Source organism: Prionailurus bengalensis, chromosome A3 (assembly GCF_016509475.1).
Source record: "Prionailurus bengalensis isolate Pbe53 chromosome A3, Fcat_Pben_1.1_paternal_pri, whole genome shotgun sequence".
NCBI classification, from domain to species: Eukaryota; Metazoa; Chordata; class Mammalia; order Carnivora; family Felidae; genus Prionailurus; species Prionailurus bengalensis.
In genome coordinates this window covers 67695365-67704273 of record NC_057354.1, presented here as the reverse complement: position 1 = coordinate 67704273, position 8909 = coordinate 67695365, and the positions used below count along the sequence as shown (strand labels likewise).

At 38.8% G+C, this 8909-nt stretch overlaps 1 pseudogene; it reads left to right on the top strand.

Annotated features, from left to right (window-relative positions):
• Positions 1–222: 222 nt before the first annotated feature.
• On the top strand, positions 223–3544 carry LOC122467070 (annotated as a pseudogene).
• The last annotated feature ends 5365 nt before the right edge of the window (positions 3545–8909 follow it).

Below are 8909 nucleotides of genomic sequence, written 5' to 3'. Positions count from 1 at the left end.
AGAATGCAAACAACTTGATTAAAAAAAAGGGCCAAAGACCTTAACAGCCACCTCCTCCAAGAAGATTGCAAATAAGTATATGAAAAGAGGCTCAACATCATGTGACATCAGGAAATGCAAATTAAAACAGTGAGATACTGGCAGCCCTGAACTGATTCCAGTGTGGCACTAGGGTGCTGCCCTCCGTGCCCAGTGGAGGTGGTTGCAGTGGTGGCCATGGCCATGTGGTGGCTGCTGGCTTGTGCCTGGGCGCCATTCATGTGAGCACCACTGTCAGATTCTTGAGCAGCTCCGCCTGCCTGTGCTGGCCTAAAGACCCTGCTCCTGGCGCCAACTTTTAAGGATGTTTCCATTCCTGAAAAGCTCATGCTTAGATTTGTTGAAAGGGCACCCCTGTGCCAAAAATGAGAAGAGAACCCAAATACTCGAGTGACATATGGGGACCTTCTATTGAAGCTACTGAATTCACAGAAGGCATTTTTGCAATCTTGGCACTGGGTGGTGGTTACCTCCACTGGGGGCATTTTGAAATGATGCACCTGACAATCAACCACTCTCTGGACCCCAAGAACACAGTTTGCCTTATAGAGAGTACCAGCCCCTTTCAAGCCCACCACCCACAAGGGTATGGGACAGTGCATGGGGGGATCACTACATGACTGTGAAGGCTGGCCGTCTCACAGTAGAAATGGGTGGGTGTTGTGGATTCAAAGAGGTACAAGCTTTCCTCAACCAGGTTGGCCACAAGCTGCCCTTCCCAGCACAGGCCATGAGCCATGAGACTCTAGAGAGGATCCAAAAAGATCAAGAGGAACCAGAACGGAACAACTAAAACCCCGGGACCTTTGAGCACATAGCCACTGCCAGCATGCAGGGGAGACAGAAAGGCCTGAGCCCAGATGACTTGATCCAGAAGAGGCAGTACTGGGGCAAGGCTTATAGGCCTGAATGTGTAGGAAGAATGTCAGAAATAAATGTAAAAAGGCTACTGAGAGAGAAAGAATCTACCTTTTTTTCCCTTCAGTCTACCCTTAAAGTTTTTGGGTAGTTCTGAAATCTAACTGAGGAGCAGCATATGAGTAAATGATTTCTGAAAAATTGTACAGTATCTTGATTTTTTAAAGTACATTATATTTACATTAAAGTTTGAGTATTACCTGTAAAATAAAACCAAAAAAACCCCAAAAACAATGAGATACCACTACCCCCCTATTAGAATGACCAAATCTGGAACACTGACAACAGCAAATGCTGGTGAGGATGTGGAACAACAGGAACTCTCATACATTGCTGGTGGGAATACAAAATGGGACAGCAACTTCAGAAGACAGGGGGTTTCTTACAAAACTAAACATACTTGTCCCATATGATCTTACACTTGAGCTCCTTGGTATTTACCCATAGGAGATAGAAACTTGTATCCACACAAAAAACCTGCATATGAATGTTAATAGCAGCTTTACTTATGATTGCCAAAACTTGGAAGCAACCAAGATGTCCTTCAGCAGGTGAATGGGTGAGTAAACAATGGAATATTATTCAGCACCAAAAAGAATGGTCTGTCAACCCTTGAAAAGATATGGAAGAAGCTTAAATGTGTATTAGCAAGGGAAAGAAGCACAGAAAAAGCTATATACTGTATGATTCCAACAACAGTACATTCTGGAAAAGGCAAAACTATGGACACAGTAAAAAGATCAAAGGTTTCCAGGGATTAGGTGGGAGAGAGGGATTAATAAGCAGGGCACAGAGGATTTGGGGAGGCAGTGAAGATACTCTGCATGATACTATAATGATGGCAACATGTCGTCATGAACTTATCCAAACCTATAGAAGGTAACCAAGAGGGAGCCCTAATGTAAACTATGGACTTTGGGTGTTTGTGACATATTAATGTAGGTTAACAGTTGTCACAAATGTCTGCTGCTGGGGGTTTGGTGATAATGGGGGAGGCTGTGCATGTGTGGGGGCGGAGAGCATATGGGAAATCTCTGGCACTTCCTCTCAGTTCTGCTGTGAACCTAAAACTGCTCTAACAAAATACTCTTCCAGAAAAAATGTTTATGTACACACACATATTTTCTATTTTCTACTTGAGTCAGTTTCAGTAATTTTTGTCTTTCTAGGGAAGTTTCCATGTCATCTAAGTTACCTAATTTATTGGCATACATTGTTCAAATATTTCCTTATAATTCTTTTAATTTCTGTGAGGTTGGTAGCGATGTTCCTATTTCATTCCTGATTTCAGTCATTTCTGTCTTCTCTCTTTTTTTTCTTGGTCAAGGTAAAAGTTTGTCTATTTTCTTGATGTTTTCATAGAAACAATTTTTCACTTTGTTACATTTTTCTATTGATTTTCTATATTATTTTCACTCTTATCTTTATTATTCCATTTCTCCCACTCCCTTTGGGTTTAGTTCACTTTTCCTTTTCTAGTTTCTTAAGGTGGAAGTTAAGTAATTGATTTGATCTTTCTTCTTTTCTAATATAGGCATTTAGCTATAAATTTCCCCTTTGGCAGTCCTACCCTGCTGTGATATTTTGACTGTCCAGGCTCCCCTTGGGATTGGTTTAAACACTGGGTGCGGTTTGACACCACACAAATTAGACAATTGGTCAGTTACTTTCCATATAATATCCAAGGGTAAAAAGTTTCATTTAGAAATTTTCATAAGTAATCTCAACATTACACAGCTATACAAAGGATATCACATTCAGACTCATTGGTACACTAATTTACAATAGTTAAATGCAAACAATGGGGCTTATGCAGCAGAAAACAGGCCACTATGTCACAGTGTGATAGTGCCATGTCAGGGTGTTAAGGGAGCACACAAGAGGGACACCTAGTAGAGTTCGGGGGTCAGAGAGGAAATGACATCTATTAAGATCTGAATGTTGCTTACAAGTCAGCTCCTGGAAGAGGCCAGGGTATGCAGAATCCTCCCACATACCACAAGAAGTGTCACCCAGAGACAGAGCTCAGTTCAGCAACTAGACTTATCTAGGAAATACAGATGCTATTTGAGAAGCTCACACAATTGAACACATTTAAGACCCTGACCTTACAGTACTGCTACCCTTACCTCATAATCTCTGGAACTCCTGCCTACAGGTTCATCTGCACTATGTACTCTGGAGCCACCATCCAAGGCCAAGACAAGGTGAGCAGGAGCCCTGGGTCTGACTGATTCAATGTGAAGTAGGCCTGGAAGGTTTCTTTTCTTTAATTCTGTACTCCATGTTTCCTTGTGACCTAGTTCTTGTCTGATAAATGCTGTATCGTACAGCTCTTCAGCCCCAGCTCTGCAATAATCCCTTGTAAAATCCAGTTCCTGATTCATGCTAGCAGGTTCTTCCTGATGTTTTTAGCACTCAGATCTTGGCTAATTGCTTGCCTATTGATCCTCTAACAACCACTGATCCTGATTCTGCTACGGCAGACTGTCAGTCCTTATCTGGACCTGCGCCTTTTTGTGGAGATGAGCACAGGAAGAGCCATGGCCTTCAACAAAAGATAGTCCTTAGAGGACAGTTTGGATGATTCCTGTATCTTGTTAATCCTATCTGTAAGTCAACTGATTACTAATTTCATTTGGGTGAATTGACAGACACATTGCCACATGTCTGTCCATGTCTCAACTAACTATCCCTGCATGTCTGTCTAGATTCCCAGTCTTCACCTTCCCCATTCTGACCCACCCTCCCAACACTCTACCCTGGTTCTGACAGGTCCTGCATCATCTAACAGGAGCCAGTTTTACCACAGGATCCCAAGAGCCCGCTTGGGATTCTCTCTCCTCCCCCCCCCCCCTCTACCACTCCTCCACTTGCACACTCTCTCTCCCTTTCTCAAAATAAAAATAAATAAATATTTAAAAAATGAAAGAAAGAGAGGCACCTGGATAGCTCAGTAGGATAAGTGTCCATCTTTGGTTCAGGTCATGATCTCACAGTGCATACGTTCGAGCTCCACATCAGACTCTGTGCTGACAGCTCAGAGCCTGAAGCCTGCTTCAGATTCTGTGTCCCTCTCTCTCTGCCCCTCCCCTGCCCACGCTCTGTCTCTCTCTCTGAAAAACAAATCAATGTTAAAAATTTTTTTTAAAGAAAGAAAGAAAGAAAGAAAGAGACCAGTGTTTCTGAAGTTTCCATTTGTGTACATCTGGATGTAAAGGAAAGTGAAAGTACTCATGTCCCAGGAGAATTTGGGGGACATAGTGTGAAGTAGTCCCCATACAATAATGATCTTTGAGTTTCTTATTTTATTTCGAAAATGGAGACAGATCTTATATTCTGCTAAATTGACATTTATTTTAAATGCAAAAAGTTTTGAATTACTTGGGCAGAGGCAGAAAACAATTCTTACTTTTGCCTTCATATTATTTTGTTGTTCTTTCTACCTTCTTTATTTCAACATTTCGTGTTTATTAATAAAAACATTTAATTTTATGAATTTCCTGTGAATACATCTTTTACTGTGTATTTTCATGTATTAATGTCTAAATTATAATATCAGTTTTGATTTCCTCTTTCATTTAAATTTGCATGAATATTTTGGGGCACCTGGGTGGCTCAGTTGACTGAGCGTCCGACTTTGACTCAGGTCATGATCTCGCAGTCCATGAGTTCAAGCCCAGTGTTGGGCTCTGTGCTGACAGCTCCAAGCCTGGAGCCTGCTTCAGATTTTGTGTCTCCCTCGCTCTCAGCCCCTCCCCCACTCTCACTCTGTCTCTTTCTCTCTCTTTTTGTCTCAAAAATAAACATTAAAAAAAATTTAATTTGTATGAATATTTATAAGTAATTTAATTTGATGGGAGGAAAGTTTTTTCTTCTTAATTTCTTGTTTTATTTCACTGTGGTCAGAAACTGACAGTGTAATTTTTACCTTTCAAATCTCTACTTGACAAGAATAGAGGTTTTTGTTGCATACAAAGTCCTACGTGTATCTATTAATTCAAGCTTTCTAACTATATGTAATCCAAACTTCATCTCATTTTGTTCTTTGTATTGTATAAATACAGAAGAATATTAAAATGTCCATTATAAGTGCAGTTTTGTCAAATTCTTTATGTATTTCTAACAATTTTTGCTTTATATATTTTGTCCACAAATATTTATAACCTATTATAACATCTTGGTGGACTATACATTTGTAAAAATAAAATATCCCTCTTTATCCTACCTTTTTGCCTCAAATTCTGTCTTCTCTGATACTGATCTTATCATCTTACTTCTTTTTTGTTTTTGTTTTTTTGTTTTTTGCTTGTTTGTTTGTTTGATATGTTTGCCCAGCTCTTTATTTTTAGTGTCTTTATTTTTATTTAAGGATGTCTTGTTAGGGTGTCTGGCTGGCTCAGTCAGTAGAGCATATGATTCTCAATTTTAGGGCCATGAGTTCAAGCCCCACATTAGGCATGAAACCTACTAAATAAATAAATAAATAAATAAATAAATAACGATGTCTTGTTAACAACCTATGTAAAAAAAAAACTATCAATGTAATTTTGCTCTTTTCAAAAAATCATTTGAAAGTCTTCAATAAGGAATTGAATATGCTCACAGTTACTGTGGTCATTGTTTATACTACATTATAGGGATCTCCCTGCACATAGGGGTCTTCTAACTGAAGAGATGAATAAATAATGCAGATTATTTTAGCTCATAGAATGTTCACCTTCAGAATTTATCTAAACCAATGTGCTCTAGGACTGGTGAGGAAACACCGCCGGGCAAGTTACACTGTTTAGTAACAAAGATCAGATCAGTAGCTAAATTTGAACACAAGACTGTAATATCTAATATAATTCATGGGGGGCGTGGTTATTAGAATCAGATGAACTCAGCTGCAGTCAGTAGTGACTTTTCTCCTTTTGGACAATCCATAGCATTGTTTAGAGCTTTCCTATATTTAATATCTTTGCCCATCTAAAAACATGTAATGTTAAAAAAAAAAACATGTAATATTTTCCAAAGAGTGGTACAACTATCACTGAAGTCTTGATATAATTTTAGGTGGCACACAGATAAATACTTTTTCTATTTAAATAGTTACATATTTATTTTAATGTAAATTAGGAAAAATACATATCTAATATACCCTTTAATCTCATGGATATATTAGAATAATACTAAGATTAAAAAGTGGAGTCAGGCACTGGGCTGGCTCAGTTGGAAGAGTATGCAGATCCAGACCTCGGGGCATGAGTTCAAGCCCCACGTTGGGTGTAGAGATTACTAAAAAATATAAATAAATTAACTTAAAAAAAAACCCCTGAGGACAATTTGAAGAAAAATGTCAAAGAAATCGTAGTACAGGTGACACTCAGATATGAAAAATATGAATGACTAATGTTCAGGAAATAATGATTTTAGGATAAGAAAAGTTTTGATAGTCAGATAACAGTGGGTTCATATCCTGGATTTGCCTCTTGTGAAGATTAAACAAGATAAGATTTATAAAACACTTGGCTTAGTAAATCTTTGGCTGTGTTATTTCTCTAATTTATCATGTTTTAGGCCTGTCTCCTTAATTAGATTGTAAAAGCCTTCAGTGACAAAAAACAAACAAACAAACAAACAAACCCAAACACTTGGCAAAGTGAAAAAGCTGATACTAGATAAAGCATACAGTAAGGTCAATGAAAATGATATTTTTTCTCTACATATTTATAATCTAAATTAGTCTCCAGTGAACCATAAGAGGCTCTTAAATATACAGAACAAACTGAGGGTTGACAGAGGGGAGGTGGGGTGGGGGTGAGCTAAATGGATGATGGGCATTAAGGAGGGCGCTTGTTAGGATGAGCACTGGGTGTTATATGTAAGTGATGAATCACTAAATTCTACTCCTGAAATCATTACTATTAGTTAATATATGTTAATTAGTCTTCACATTGACCTAATTATAGAGAAACCTGGCTATGCTTTTAGCTAGATATGTTAATTGATTAGTTATTTGGATCTCAATTTCCTCAACTGCAAAATACGTGTTGTACTAGATAATGTGTAAGGTGTCTGACACCTTACTTTTAACATATATAACTCTCCTGTTGGATTTCCCCCAAGTGAATATCATTAACTAATTAATCAATTAAACAATTCATTCATTCATGCAAAGGTATATGTGCATTTACTATGTGCCAGACACTGTTAGAGAAAACATGGTACCTGCTGTCCTCTAGAAGCTCACTTAAAAAGTGTCTGCTGTACCTTTTGTTCCTGTGACTTTCCCATTCCATAATGGGACACCTGTGTATCCCAGTCCCTTCACCCATCTGGGCCATGTCCCCACCACCTCCCCTCTGGCACAGGAATAAAAGGCACAGCATAGGAATATAGCGAATGGTATCATAATAGCCTTGTATGGTGACAGATGGTAGCTACACTTGTGGTGAGTATAGCATAGTGTATAGAATTGTTGAATTACTATGTTGTATACCTGAAACAGATGTAACATTGTGTGCCAACTATACGAAAAAAAAACCCTCAAAAAAAAAAAAAACCAACAACTATACTCAAAAACAAAACACAAAAGGTACAATAATAAACTATAGCCAAAAACCAACCAACCAAACAAACCAAACACTTTCTAATTGATTTATTATCTGGCTAAAAGAAAGAGAAAAAAAAAGGATCTCTCTTCTCGAGGAAATCATTATACTACATAACTGTTGGGGTACAGAAAATATATGAAACTATTAGATCTTTCAAAGCAATACAAAATTATCTTTATGATAAAAAATTAAAATTTTTCTCAAACAAACCAAAACAATCATCTGAGGGAGATGATAATGGAAATCCAGTTTGGAAACAATACCACCAGGCTACACGTGGGTCTGTCTATCCCTGTGCTAAATTGTCTAGCAGGGTCAAGTGAAAGAGGGACAATCCTACAGAACTTTCTGACTGGTTGGAACAATACTATGGTACTTGTAGGCAACCCCCAAGAGCTCATACAGCAACTTGGTGCAATTTGGCAAAAGCAACCCATCTAGGCAGACAAATTACAACACGGTGCCCCCATCAAGGCAACAAATCTGGAAAACAAAAACAAAAACAAAAACCTTTCCGGATCCGGCCCGAAGAAGAGTGCATCTTGGCGAATGGAGCACAGGCTGATTTGAGCTCCACTCCGCGCTCCCCCTGTCCCTCTCACCCCACCCTCCCCCGTAGTATGACTGTGCAGGACACAGACTACACATGTGTGTGACAGCCCAGCTTATGGCGAGCAATCCAATAACAGGTCTAAACACACTGAGGAGACCATCATGTGGCTTCAACTGTAACCATTGTGAAAAAGATTAAAAATTTCTAAGTTTAGCAGTCTTTCAAACTGAATAATGTCCATAGTCTAAACAGGAAGTGTCCCTGCATTGCCTTTAGAAAAAAAAAGCTGTATTATTCATATTAGGCCTTTTGTCCAGAGATTACTGCCACATCAACAACAAAAAGCCCTGACAGCGTGAGGGTTAAATGTTTTAAAATTCTCTTCCACTGAAGACTGGATCTTGTTGCCTAGTGACTGCTGCGTTGCTCGCTGCTGTCACTCACCTTGTCTCCAGAGAGTTATCCCCCACTCTCATAAGGAAGGTTATGATTGGACAAAGGTGACATCATAACACATAGAGGAACGGCATCTCTTTGTCAAGACAGCACCAATAAGATGACTCAAGAGTTGGTAGCAAAGTGTTGTGGTTCCTTTGTTTTGTTTCTTTAATACAGAGCTAACGCATTTGATGAAGCATCATCTTCATTCTTCATTTCTTGCAGAGCCAATTTTGCAAGGGTTAGTAGGGGATTTTTGCCCATAAAAATATTCCTTGATAATATGAATTAACTGCAAGTCCATTTAATCAACGCCAGCCCAGCCAAAGCCTTTTCCCTCCTAGCACTTGGTCAGCACTTGA